General features: G+C 44.3%; 1 protein-coding gene across 1 annotated transcript in view; it reads left to right on the plus strand.

Annotated features, from left to right (window-relative positions):
* NECAB3 (N-terminal EF-hand calcium binding protein 3) overlaps nt 1-15,454 on the plus strand; it is a 166,625-nt gene that overhangs the window by 8,258 nt on the left and 142,913 nt on the right. The window lies entirely within an intron of this gene.

Here is a 15,454-nt window from a genome sequence, read left to right on the forward strand (position 1 = left end):
GAGCACACGTTTGTGTGAAAAAGGCCAGTATATGGGAGGTCATCTTTGGATGTGTTGGATGCTTGTTGCTGTTGGGTAGTTGTGTACCTCTTGTTTATTTTGGAGGAAGTAACCTGTTGTCTGATCAGCAGTTAGCATGTTATAAAGCAAGAGGAGCTGAGCAGATTGATATATAGTTTATGGGAAAAGATTCAGTAAAAACTGGCATTTATTCATTTAAACCTCTGCACTTTCTATGCTGAGGAGTCCAGTGGGCGGTTCTAATCAGTGCTCAACAGCTTTTCCTTTTGAGTGTGCATACAGAGATAACTGTCAATCACTGATTGGACAGCCCACTGGACTCCTAAGAGATTAATGTGAACGAAATACAAGTTTTGCTGAATCTTTTCCCATAAAACCCTATATCAACCTGCTCAGCTCCACCTGCTCTATAACATGCTGCCTGTTGACAGGACGTGATGGGTTCCATTTCAGTCTTAGTGCATAAGACATCTCTGAAAAGGATGAAGTGAGGTCAGTTAGTCTGTAGAGACATGAACTGTGCCAGGGATGAAAAATAGAGATAACCAGGAAGACACACCTGCGGTAGTAGTCAAGAGAATAGTCAGACGAGCAAAGGTTTAATGGCAATGATGTAGCAGAGCTGGGTATGTGATACAGGGAAGACAAAGCAGTAGAGAGCAGGTAGAGTAGAGGGGCACAATGAATATCTACCACTTTATGGTAGTGGTTGATGGTCTCCATTCCAGGACATGAAGTTCCTGTTTAGCTTGTTCCCAATTCTTGTGTAGGGTATGACTAGTTTCTTCCTTACGTTATTTGATTGTCGTGGTGCCTGCCCTATACATATTAGAATTAAGTAAAGTAGATAAGGACAACGTGAGCCATAGGTCTCATTTGTAAGTGTAGCAATGTCTATGTTTTTCTATACATAGGCATGAGAGAGATGAATGTGCTGTAGTGAGAAGCGAGCAGTAGTACCCTAATTCATGATGTGTGCGCTTCTTGTTCTAGATGGCAAGGAGAGCAGATGGCTCTGTAGACAGCTCAGCAAGACGCCAGAGCTCTGGTCATACCCTAATAAACCCAGGAAATGCCTGTGATCTCCTGCTATCAGTCCTGTGTACATAACTCTTTCAATGCCGGATGATTTGATACTATTAGAAACTGCATAAGATTTCATTCACATCTGCATTAAATCCTTTGTTCTGTTATCGGGGCCGGACAATGTAAAAAACAGAACCATTGGACTACTGCATGATGGACGTTAAGACTCCATTGACTATCATGGGGTCCATTGGGTTTATGTTATGGGGCCCCGCCATTTTACCAGATAAAATAGCTCATCTTGCTGAGCTATTCTGTCATTTTTAGAGAGAAGGGAGCGGAGGATGGGAGGAGTGGTAGTGGCTAAGATGGTGGTATTACCCTGGTGCTCCCTGTGGGCCATGCAGTGATAGGAGAGCGCATCCTTTCTTCAAGGGGCGGACTGAGAACTTAAAGTGGCCCATGTTGTAGGTGGGTCCAAATTGACAGAAGGCTGGGCTACACAAGTTTGTAGGGCCACCACAGGTGGGCAGGGACAACAGAAGTAGGTGGCACCAGCAATGCTGTAGTGCGGAACAAAATATTGCCCCAGCAGAACCAAATACCACAGTGTAGCACACGATACTGTCGCCCGTGCCACAGTATGAAACTGTATTATTGTCCTGAGGATGGCAATGCAGTATGACTTCAGAAGGGCACCTACAGCTACAGCCATTGGCCAGGTGCATAAATACCTCCTACATTAAAGGGCTTCTGTCACCCCCAAAACACAATTTTTTGGGGGGGGGGGCTTGTTAAAATCCTTATTTAACGACTATTCCCTATATAGGGCTCTTACCTTTGTCTGTGGCTTCGTTTCCTTAAAAATCGATCTTTTAAAATATGCAAATCACTTCACTACCAGCAAGTAGGGCGTCTACTTGCTGGTAGCCGCCGCAAAAAACCGCCCCCTCCTCCTGTTGATTGACAGGGCCAGCGAAGGCTCTCCTCCTCCAGCTGGCCCTGTCAGCATTTCAAATCCCGCGCCTGTCTTCATTCAGCGCAGGCGCTCTGAGAGAAGGAGGCTCGCCTCCTCAGCACTCCCTCCTCAGCACCGAAAGAGAAGACGTCATTGGCGCAGGCGCACTGAGGGAGTGCTGAGGAGGCGAGCCTCCTTCTCTCAGAGCGCCTGTGCCGAATGAAGACAGGCGCGGGATTTGAAATGCTGACAGGGCCAGCTGGAGGAGGAGAGCCTTCACTGGCCCTGTCAATCAACAGGAGGAGGGGGCGGTTTTTTGCGGCAGCTACCAGCAAGTAGACACCCTACTTGCTGGTAGTGAAGTGATTTGCATATTTTAAAAGATCGATTTTTAAGGAAACGAATCCACAGACAAAGGTAAGAGCCCTATATAGGGAATAGTTGTTAAATAAGGATTTGAATAAGCCCCCCAAAAAAATTGTGTTTTGGGGGTGACAGAAGCCCTTTAATGCTTCTACATTAATTGATGCTGAGAGCATCAGATCTTTATGTACCTGGCTGGCGGCCATGAGGAAGGCTTGGGCGGCCCCCTGGGCATTGGCCTACTGGAAAATTTCCCTGTAGGGTGTATGTCCAGTCCACCCTTGCTTTTTTCTCTTGGGGTATTCCCCGGTATTGGGGCTCCTGCCTGGTGGCTGTTCGGGTGCCCTTGATGGTGATCAGTTGGCAGGGTACATGGCAGGAGTATGAACGCAAGGCTGGCAGATTGTGAAGGCAATGAACAGGCCTGTTGGTTGCAATAAAGTCTCATTACTGAGTTGATGATGTTGATGATGAGGGTTGCAGTACAGGTAGCAGCAATAATACAATTCAGAGGTATTTCACAGGCGGTATTTCCCCAATGGCAGCAACATTGATGGTAGTTGTAGTACTCCTAGTCTCCCATTCTCTAAAGACACTTTGTAATCACACCAAACATCCATAAGCATGTTGTTCTGTGCTTATTAACCTTCTAGACCTTCTAACCTAAGACTTGTTCTTAGGCCGGTAAAGCCTCACAGATAAAAGTTATCTGATATGGATGCCTGGTCTGCAGAGGCTCTCTCTCTCACATCCTTCCTGCAGCTCTCCTCAGACTAGGCTCACTAATCAGTGGACAGACCTTAGTTTATCACCCTGGCAACCTAACCAGTAAACAAATGTTAAAGGATTCCATGAAAATGCAATGTAAGCTACAGGCACCATGTTATAGAGCAGGAGGAGCTTAGCAGATTGGTGTATAGTTTTATGGGAGAAGTTTCAGTATAACATGTAATTTATTCATTTAAATTTCTGTTCATTCGGTGCTTTGCTGTCAAGGAGGCGGTCCTACCAGTGACTGACAGCTTCTTCTGTATACACAGACTTAGAGGGAATGCTATCAATCACTGGTAAGACCACCTGCTTGACTTCAAAGCTAAGGGTCCATTCACACGTCCGTGGTGTATTGCGGATCCGCAATACACCCGGCCGGCATCCCCCACAGAACTGCCTATTCTTATCCGCAATTGTGGACAAGAATAGGACATGTTCTATTTTTTGTGGAGCCGAAGCCCGGAAGTTCGGGGCCGCGCTCTGGAAATGCGGAGAGCACATAGTGTGCTATCTGCATCCATTCCTGCCCCATTGAGAATGAATGGGTCTGCACCTGTTCCCGATATTGCAAAACGGATTTGGACCCATTTGCGGACATGTGAATGGACCCTAAGGCCTCATGCACACGACCGTTGCTCCGTTCCGTGGCCACGCAAAAAATATATAACATGTCCTATTTTTGTCCGTTTTGTGGACAAGAAGAGACATTTCTACAATGGGCCACCCGTTCCGCAAATTGTGGAAGGCACACGGGTGGCTTCCGTGTTTTGCGGATCCGCAATTTGCGGATCGCAAAAAATGGAACGGTCGTGTGTATGAGGCCTAAGAATGAGTAGAAATTTCAACAAAATACACATCTTTTTACTGAATCTTTTCCCACATATATCAATCTGATCACCTACTCGTTAACATGCTGCCTGCAGCTCAAGCATCATGTTTAATATGACAGGCTCCCTTTAAGGCTTCTTGCACACAAACGTGTGCGCCCCATGGTCGTGCTGCGGCCTGCAAAATGCGTCCCGCCATGCACGAGCACAGTCCGTGTGGCAGTCGCAGCGGATCGTGGACGCATTCACTTTAATGGGTCCGCAATCCGGCTGTTCCGCAAAAAGATAGGACATGTTCTTTTTGTGGAACGAAAGTACGGGACGAAACCCCACGGAAGCACTCCGTAGTGCTTCCGTAGGGTTCCGTTCTGTGCTTCCGTTCTGCACCATTCCGCATTTCCGGATTTGCGGACTCATTGAAGTGAATGGGTCCGCATCCATGATGCGGAATGCCCACGGACCCAAATGCGGTCCGCAATACGGCAACGGGGCGCACGTTCGTGTGCAAGAGGTCTAAACATGTAACTCTCTATACATTTGCCATTTGGTTCACACAGTGCGTAGAAAAATAACAGCTTCGCCCATAAATCACAGTATTTAACTTGGTAACTTTGAATGAACATTTTCTGCAGTATTTAACCCTTTGCAATTCCCCACTGGCGTACTGAAGAAGCTCCTAACTAAACCCAATGCAGGTGTGAACGAAGCCTTAGTAATTATATAGGGCCCGAATGTGATGTAATCAGGACCCTGATTATGGGTTCCCTTAGAAACTACACTGTAGTATAATATATGACTACATGAATGTATTCATTACATTTTAAGTCACATTGAAGGCAGTTTCCTCAGGATAGGTCATTGATATCTGATCAGCAGGGGTCCGCCATCCTGCTCCCCCGCGATCAGTTGTTCTGCAGTGGCTCCTTCCATTGTGTAGTGGATAGAACTGCGGCATCGCTCCCATTGAAGTGAATGCTCCATCTACTGCACAATGGGCAGATCCGTGTAGTTCTGGCACCTACTTCCGACACTGGAGCTTCTCCCAAACAGATGATCAGCAGGACTTTGGGGTGTTAGACCCCTGCTGATCAGATACTGATGACCTATCAAGGGGATAAAAGGAGTGGACAACCCGTTTAGGGTACGGCTACGCGGCAATATGTCAAGTGACAAGAAAGTCAAAGGACATTCCATGTGATGTACTTCAATGGTGTCGCAATGTGATATGGAACAGTCACAAAATTCCATCCAAGTCAGATTTTTTTCGACTGTCGCGGCGGTTGCATGTCGCATTGTAACACCATTGAGATACATTACATGAAATGTCGCCATGTAGCCATACCCTTTTGTGTCTGGCGCCTTGCTGTTGTGTGACACATTTCTCCGTGTAGTCGTACCGTTACGTTTTCAGAGCGGACTTAAAGACAACCTGTAAGCTGTCTTGACATAGTGAGTATTGGAATTCCCTGTGAAATAACCATGCTGGAGCATCTTTTCTTACATCTCTACATTGTACTGTTCCTCTGTTATTCCTTTTGGAAATGTATAAGTAAACTTATCATTCCCCCTTGACAATACGGTGTGTCCCCACACACTCTGTCATAAGACACTGTCAAAGCACGTAGGGCACCATGTAAGGCTGGGTTCACATCTGCATTGGCATTTTAACGGATAGCTTAAAACAGATAAACGGAAGCATTTGTAACGGATCTGCCTAAACAGAAGCTAATTTGCAGTATTTTTAAACGGATCCGTCAACACGGAAATTCATTTTTCCCTTTTTTTAAGCAGAGCCATCTCATGGATCCGTCTCAAGTGTTGTTTTCACATCCGTCATGTTTTAACACATCCGTTGTTCTTCTTTTAGGTTGTAAATTTTTTTTTTTCAATTTATTTAAACCCCCTGGAATGTGTGTGCTTGCTGGTGCTTGTTGCTGGACTTTCCCTCTTGCACTGCAGAATGTAATGGATCCTGTGCGGTGTTATGGAAAGAAAAACGGATCCGTTATACAGAATAAATAAAGGATGACATTGGATGTATCCCTTATACCAATGAGTTTAATGTAAAACAAAACGGAACCGTCACTCTCCATTTTATTCCGTCTTTTTGTGCTGGAGAAAAGAAAAGGTGCAGGCAGCAGTCCTGCAAAAAATAACTAAAAAACTTTTTGAACGGAATGGATGCAAACAGAGGCATCCTGATATACATTTTATCCTATTCTTTTGAATAGGCAGAATACTGGAAATGTTATTTTCCGTATGAGCCGGAACCGAAAAATGGAAATTTAAACACAGATGTGAATCCAGCCTAATGCTTCATTTCCCCCGTGGAGGCGCTGCATGGGAATGAAACACTTGCTGCTAGGTTTCCAACAGCTAATTGTTGGGGGTCTCAGTAGTGGGACACCCTGTGATCTGATTATTTTAAGTGACGCTCTCTAGCAAAATAGTGTAATTCAAAGACTGGGGGCACCTCCAACAATAAGGAAAGAGTGCCGGCTCACGGTTTATAATATACAATGTAACAAAGAAAGCAAAATAGGATTGTCAAAAGCTGACTACTCCTTTAAAAAGCATGACTAGGGTATTGTCGAATCGCTCTCTCCCTCCTAGCTACTGCCACCCTCGACTTCCCTTACTCCCTAGAAAGACACTTCAGCCAAAGGTGGATTTAGTTGGCCACAACAGCCATTTTCTTAACATAAACAACATAAATAACAAATAAGATCCCCAAATGCCTTATTTTACTTAAGGCCCCTCAACAACCCCAAAACATTCCTAAACGGGGAGGGTCCTTGGAGCCCCAAAACCTAACGAAAATCTGCCTCAGCTAAATTACCTCTAACCGTATAGCCGCCAGCTCAGAGGCAGAACTGTGCAAACATGGGCTACACCTGAGCAGATTCCAGCCATCTCACCCTTCCGATTCCAAGGCCTGAGGAGTCCAGAGCCCTCTTGGCTCCCTCCCCACCACTCCAGAGTCACCATTCCACCAACTCCAAGGACCCCCCAACCGCCAAGACCACCATGAAAAAAAATGACCCTGCCAACTAACGGCAACCACCTACCAGACCCCCAGTTGTACCAAAACAAACACCCCTCCCCACTTGTGACCGCTAACATATAACAGGGCGGGTAGGGGGGACTGATCCCTTTACCTAAAATGGCCCCTTTCCTGCCTTTGGTCCCCCCTTTTAACTGCCTTCCCTCTCCCACTAGCTACTCTCCTCCCAGTGCCGCCTTTAACCCCTTGCCTGCCATTTTCTCCCAACTCCCACCAAACCCAGTCATTCAGGCCTCCCCCAGGCTTGCAGCCCAGGTCCGGCCCATCCTTTTGTATTGGGCAGATCTGTTGCATATGGATTTCTCTTGTACTGGTCAGGCTGGTTCTGGTGGATGTGCAGGAAGCCGGATTGGGGCCATGCACACTGGCGCAACAATATGTACTGACTGGGTCAGGTGTAAATGATAGTTAATAGTTTTTGTTCGTGATGCCAATTGCATTGTGCGCAGGGTACAGTCTCAGGGCCCTTTAAGGTGTTGCAACTCAAGTACCAGGTGAGGAATGCCAGAGTGGGGTAATGTCTCTGTATAAGTAGTAGGTATAGTGTCAATGATGTCTCCTACCTTGGTACGACTGGACTCCTGGATCCTGGCTCACTTGCAATAAATGAGTGTTTTGCTAGTAGGAGTAATTGAGGAATGAATGAGATCTAGACTTGAAATATAATTCAACTTGTCTTTACTGAAGGCAGCATTAATCTATATGAGATACAGCATTAGTCTTTTGTGTCCCAGCTGGGATTTTTGCAATGTATGGCAGGGATCAATATCTCTTCTGCATCTAGCATGTGTCTAGAGCTCTCTTGCAGGATTAGTTGTCTGCTTATGGCTCTGTAATATGTGTCAGGAATCTGTCTTCTGCTTGGTGTGGGCCTGACTAGCTGAGGAGGAATTTGGCTTCTCCTGATCTCTGGATAAGTACTCACCGTTATGCTCACAGGGAATGGCTCTTCCTGGAAGACTGGAGGTAGCTGCTTGCTTGTCAACCAGCCGAGGCTGATGGCTCAGACTGGGAATGTTGATCTTTAGCCTCAGCTGAGGCACGATCCTGGGTTGGGATCCCTAGAACATGGGAGCTCCTACCAACACAGCCTTCCGTTAGCAGGGCTAGCTGGTACACCAACTATAACTTCCTTTCCTCCCAATGAGACAGGACATGGGCCAGCCCACTTCTGCTCATAGAGGGGGGCGGACTAAACTGGAATAAACTATTCCAGTTTAGAAACACTAAACTGTCTAAGGTCCTGCTAAACATTGCTGCCACCGGCTGGTGTACATGGAAAAATACAGCAAATACATGAAACAGGCCTAGAAAATGCACATAATGAAGGATGCAAGGTTAGATTACACAGGATGACAATATACATACACTTAACAGGCTGTAGCGGGGTAAAAGAGTGTAGTAACATAACTCTGTGATGTGTAACAGATGTGACTTATTTTTCATCTTGTCCCGAAAGACCGGCACTGACATTGTTCATTACTAAATTTGCTTCAACCATATGCAAATGCTGCAACTTTTTAAAGAAAAAAATATGTAAATATATTCTCTGCTACCCATCCTCTCCACCCCTTATCACATAATCCACCCTGCAAATGTATTGTCCTGTTTGAGCTATTGTGTTAAACATAATCTCCCCTGGTATGTAAGTGGCTGGAGATACTATATACACTCATCTAGAGAGTAGTTAAAGGGGTTGTCTGCTTTTTTATATTGATGACCTATCCTCAGGATAGGTCATCAATATCAGATTGACGGGGGGCCCCCACCGATCTCACAGTGCTCTTCACTGTTTACCTGCTCTCCATCGCAATTGCAGCTGTGAGCAGGTGTAATTACAACTCCACCGTCCCTATTCACTTCAATGGGACAGCTACTTACTGTTGAAGAGAGTAGGACAGAGCCGTCCCACTGAAGTGAATGAGATGACTTAGTTGCAATTACACCTGCTCACCGCTGCAAGTTGACGATGAGCAGGTAAACAGTGAAGAGAAGGCAGCGCTGGTACGAGCACTGCTTTCTCTTCAAACAGCTGATCGTTGGAGTGCCGAGAGTCAGCCCCCCGCCAATCTGATATTGATGACCTATCCTGTGGATAGGCCATCAGTATAAAACAGGGGACAACCCCTTCAAGTCTGACTATACACATCGGATAGCTGTCAGCTGAACGCACATTCGACAGACCGCTATCCCTTCCAACCCTCCCGTACCAATATAAGGAGAGGGGGGAAAGCCATGTAGAAACCTACCAGCCCAATCCTTCTTTCTCCTTACATCTGAAATCGGTGAAAAGTCATGATACCTTCTTTTACATTAGATGGTCAGCCATCATTAATGGTATGGCAGATTAAGGCTGTCCCAAAATTCTTTGTAGAAGAAATACTAAAGAATATATTTCTGGGTAACGCATTTTAGGGACAGACCGGTCTCTTCATCAGGCACTGTAAAAGCAGAATCTATTCATACGGTATCTCCAAACCTTCATGGTATCTTAAAAATCCCATATGATTCTCTCTCGTTCAACCTGGTTGATTTTAGTAAAACTGACTTTAATGGTGTTGGACAATTTCCAATGTAATTTGTCAAAATGACACATACAGTCATGTATGCTCCCGGGGGTGTACACAACATTTTCTATGGTCCTGCTGCCAAACCTGGTTTCCCAGTACACGTTCATCACTCGCCCCCAGGAAATGTAAAGCAAAACACCCAGATTTCTGATGATATTACATTTTTTTAATTGGAAGAAATTTAAATATATATATATATATATATATATATAGAAAAAGAAAGTCCAGCGGGAGCACCAGCCTGAAGGGTGGGTGCAAAATCCAAGGGGGATGACGGCAGTCCCCAATATGTAAGAGAAGAAATAGGACTGCACTCCGGATATTCATGAAAAAAATCAAGTGGTTTTATTCACCCATATTTGGCAAATCTTGCGACGTTTCAGCTCTTGCGAGCCTTTCTCAAGCATAGAATAAGTGAAAGTGAACACATATAAAGCGTTACAAAAAGTGTTACACCCATCGGGGTGTGGTTACAATCAACTTAATTACAGACATGTGTTACAATTTAAAGTGTTGACATAGTAACTAGTGGAATACATTTTTTGATATCAGTATATAATTCCTAGACATACAGAATAAAAATATATCCAGGACCAGTGTTCCAATTAGAATCATAAAGTGATATAAACATACTGAATAGGGATCCCAGGAGTAGACTCAGCAAGCCATGGAGCCCACATATACCATCGTGTATCCTTAGCGTCCCGGTCTCGTCAATGCGCATGTCCAGAGTGACGACATCATGTACGTCGCCATGCAAGGTAGGTGCGCATGCGTACTATGCAGTAGCATCTCGCCGCACCATCTTCGTTAATGGAACATAGCCCCAAGTGTCAGCTCTATGTCCATCATATAGATGGTAACTAAACGGAGTAAATGTCCTCCCAATATATATAAAAGAGCCATAACTATAAGACACAATTCATAAAGGGTGTTAAAGACCGCAGCAGGGATCTCCTGCAGGGACCAGCATCGGGACCGAGGTCCCCACCTCTCGGGAAGGACACCGGACCGTGGGGTCGTCTACGTCAGGGGGGAACATCTCCATGAACCCCACCGACGTATCTAGCCCTCTTGCTGGAAATAAAGCAGTCTGAGAGGGGTAATCCCTCACCTTTACAAAGAGCGAAAACATACTGGAGCTTAATGAAATATCTGAAATAGCGCATACACCATAGGACACTGTGGTTGGTACAGGGCTGCACCGCTTCCATTGAGTCAAAGTCCAGGGGTCCGTACCCAGCACTGTGAGAGTTAAAAATTCTAAAAGGCAAGAAGAAGATATATATATTTTAGTTTCCAAATCTGTCAGTTATACAGTTGCATATATTACTTTCACAATTCTGTTGCACCTATTATATGTGGAAATGGTACATCACATACATGCGTGGAAAGGACGGACAGGCAACAGATCAGCAGACACCTATCTAAACTCAACATTTAATCCTCTGGGGTGCAGAGTATCTAAATCGTAAATCCACCTCAGTTCTCTTTTCTTGAGAATAGCCAAGCGGTCTCCACCTCTCCTTGGGAGCTCAACATGATCAAGTATCCAGCATCTCAAGTCCCGTTCTGAATGCCCAAGGGACGGAAAATGCCTGGAGACCTGGTAGATCGGCACGTTTTTTTCTTATTGAATTCCTATGATTATTCAATCTTAATTTTAGTTCAGTAGACGTTTCACCAATATATACTAAGTTGCATGGACATGCTAACACGTAAATCACATAAGAAGATGAACAATTTAGGTGAAACCTGATGGGATATTCTTTATGTGTGGTAGGATGTATAAAAGATCTAGATTTACATATATAACGACAGTTAACACAATTGAGACATGGATAACAACCATGTCCTGATTTAGACAATGTACGTTGTATGCTGATTTTTTTGTGGCCTACATCCGCTCTAACCAAATGGTCCTTAATATTTTTACTTTTGCGATATGATAGGAGAGGAGGGGAATTCAATTCAGGTATATCTTTTATGGACCTACTGAGGATGTTCCAATTATCCTTTAGAATACGTCCCATCTCCACACTACACTCAGAATATGTGGACATGAAAGGCATTCTGCGGGTCCTCTGTAGGTTAGAGATGACTTTTTTAGGGTTGTTCTGCAGAACGTCATTTTTTTGGGCAGACAGCAATCGGTGGGGATAACCCCGTTTCTTGAATTTATCCACCATCATATCCCATGTAGATATTAGCTCGGTCTGCTCGGATACTATGCGTCTAGCACGTAGAAATTGTGAATGTGGAAGATGTTTGATTAAACTACGGGGATGACTACTTTCGTATCTTAACATGGTATTCCTGTCAGTTGGCTTGACATACAAGCCTGTATTAATCGAACCATCAACCAATCTGACATTGGTATCAAGGAAGGATAGTTCAGTCCTGGAGTGAGACACCGTATATTGGAGGTCAGGATCAATGCTATTTAAATATGTATGAAACTCAGTCAGCTGCACTTCTGTGCCCGACCACAGGAGGAAGACGTCATCTATGTACCGCCACCACCCAATAACATACTGAAAGTGGTGGGATACATAGATGAAGTCCTCCTCCATGTGCCGCATGTAAATATTTGCGTACGCGGGGGCCACATTGGACCCCATCGCAACGCCACGTTTTTGACTAAAAAAGGTGTCCTGGAAAAGAAAATAATTATTTTCCAGAATGAGTCTCAGCAGAATATTAATAAAACATTTGGAATTTTGTGTAATGGACGCTCCATCCAGATATTTATTCACAGCAGAAATGCCCTTCTCGTGTCCTATTGACGTGTATAAAGATACAACGTCAAAGGACACGAGAGTAGCAGTCTGTAACTCAGCTGTATCAACTGCTCTCAATTGCTGTAAGAAATGCCCAGTGTCCTGAATATATGATTTACCGGCCGTCGAGAATTCTCGCAAGATCCTATCAAGAAACATGGCGATTTTACTAAAAATAGAGTCCGTACCAGAAACGATGGGGCGGCCGGGGGGGTCCACAAGAGTTTTGTGGACTTTGGGCAATACATATAGAACCGGGGTAATGGGAGAAGACACCGTTAAATATTCCCTTAGCCCTTCATCAATAATGCCCCCGGCCACAGCATCGGACAAAATATTTTTGATAATATTCATAATCTGAAATTTAGGGTCATGTTGTAACAAACCATACACATCTGTGTCACGGAGTTGGCGTTCAATTTCTTTAACATAATTACATGTATCGAGAACAACCACCCCACCCCCCTTATCGGCGGGTTTAATAGTTAATTGGGGGTTGCTTCTAAGTTGGGATAGGGCCTCGATTTCAGCAGTCATCAGGTTAGGTTTATTCAATTTTTCTATATCCCCAAAGCGGGATTTTAACTCTCTAACATCCCTTTTGACTGCGGAAATATAGGCCTCAACAGCAGGTTCATCTACATAAGGAAGAAAATTACTTTTATTCATTAGACCCAATTTCTTGAGTTAAAATTCACTCGTACATGTCAGTGTATCAACAGTGTGATGCTTAAAGAAAACCTTTAGCTTAATAGATCGAAAAAAATCATTTAGATCCATTTCTAGATCAAACCAGTTTACCTTGGATCTTGGGCAAAATGTAAGCCCTTTAGAAAGGACACTATGTTGGGCTACAGTCAATTCAGTCGAAGATAAATTGAAGACTATTGTCTCTTTCTCTGGGATGGTGCTTTCGTCGATTGTAGTCTGGTCCGGTTGTATCGCTGCTTCCCTTTTCCGTTTATACCTGCGGCCTCCTCGCCTTGTCCTTGATCCTTTCCTTCCTTTGTACCCAGAGTGTCCCCTAAAAAAGATTTATCCTCATCTGGGGGTAGTTGCATAAATCTCCGACTTTTGCTATTGCGGTTAGAGCCCATAGAAGGTGTGTCAGATTGCCATGTGTATATATCGCCTCGTTTGTAATCCTCTGCATCACGAACCCATTTATTCCTCTTTCGGCTCGCAAGAGCTGAAACGTCGCAAGATTTGCCAAATATGGGTGAATAAAACCACTTGATTTTTTTCATGAATATCCGGAGTGCAGTCCTATTTCTTCTCTTACATATTGGGGACTGCCGTCATCCCCCTTGGATTTTGCACCCACCCTTCAGGCTGGTGCTCCCGCTGGACTTTCTTTTTCCATATACTCGGCATCGTGAGTGAGCACACCATATAGCATTCAACATGTCTAATACGGATACACCCCATGGCGGCACCTATACTGTGGAGGAGGTCGACCGCATCATGCGTGGAATCGAGGGCGATGCTTCATTTCTACAGGCACCTTCAGTTAAGGAACTTAAACGCAAGTATCTAACCATCTCTAAACGTCTCATCTCCATGAGATTACATATGGCCACCTTAGGCCAATATTTTAAAGAAAAAAAGATTCCTAGAGGAATGCGCTCAAATCTGCGCTCCAACCTTTTTCCTAATAATGATTTGTTCTGTAAACGTTTTGAAGCACTATCAAATAGATATTCTTTGGACTATATTTTACTTAATATCTACAATTGGAGGTTTCCTCACTTATGGATGAATTGTTGGATGTTGAGGGTGCTCTGCAAGCACAGCTATCTGCTGATGAAATTACACAATATAAAGAGGAGAGCAAAGATCAATTCGATAAATTGCAATTGGAGCTGGAGGAGGGAAAGAGGAATAAATGGGTTCGTGATGCAGAGGATTACAAACGAGGCGATATATACACATGGCAATCTGACACACCTTCTATGGGCTCTAACCGCAATAGCAAAAGTCGGAGATTTATGCAACTACCCCCAGATGAGGATAAATCTTTTTTAGGGGACACTCTGGGTACAAAGGAAGGAAAGGATCAAGGACAAGGCGAGGAGGCCGCAGGTATAAACGGAAAAGGGAAGCAGCGATACAACCGGACCAGACTACAATCGACGAAAGCACTATCCCAGAGAAAGAGACAATAGTCTTCAATTTATCTTCGACTGAATTGACTGTAGCCCAACATAGTGTCCTTTCTAAAGGGCTTACATTTTGCCCAAGATCCAAGGTAAACTGGTTTGATCTAGAAATGGATCTAAATGATTTTTTTCGATCTATTAAGCTAAAGGTTTTCTTTAAGCATCACACTGTTGATACACTGACATGTACGAGTGAATTTTCACTCAAGAAATTGGGTCTAATGAATAAAAGTAATTTTCTTCCTTATGTAGATGAACCTGCTGTTGAGGCCTATATTTCCGCAGTCAAAAGGGATGTTAGAGAGTTAAAATCCCGCTTTGGGGATATAGAAAAATTGAATAAACCTAACCTGACGACTGCTGAAATCGAGGCCCTATCCCAACTTAGAAGCAACCCCCAATTAACTATTAAACCTGCCGATAAGGGGGGTGGGGTGGTTGTTCTCGATACATGTAATTATGTTAAAGAAATTGAACGCCAACTCAGTGACACAGATGTGTATGGTTTGTTACAACATGACCCTAAATTTCAGATTATGAATATTATCAAAAATATTTTGTCCGATGCTGTGGCCGGGGGCATTATTGATGAAGGGCTAAGGGAATATTTAACGGTGTCTTCTCCCATTACCCCGGTTCTATATGTATTGCCCAAAGTCCACAAAACTCTTGTGGACCCCCCCGGCCGCCCCATCGTTTCTGGTACGGACTCTATTTTTAGTAAAATCGCCATGTTTCTTGATAGGATCTTGCGAGAATTCTCGACGGCCGGTAAATCATATATTCAGGACACTGGGCATTTTTTACAGCAATTGAGAGCAGTTGATACAGCTGAGTTACAGACTGCTACTCTCGTGTCCTTTGACGTTGTATCTTTATACACGTCAATAGGACACGAGAAGGGCATTTCTGCTG

The sequence above is a fragment of the Bufo gargarizans genome, chromosome 6 (genome assembly GCF_014858855.1).
Source record: "Bufo gargarizans isolate SCDJY-AF-19 chromosome 6, ASM1485885v1, whole genome shotgun sequence".
Lineage (NCBI taxonomy): Eukaryota > Metazoa > Chordata > Amphibia > Anura > Bufonidae > Bufo > Bufo gargarizans.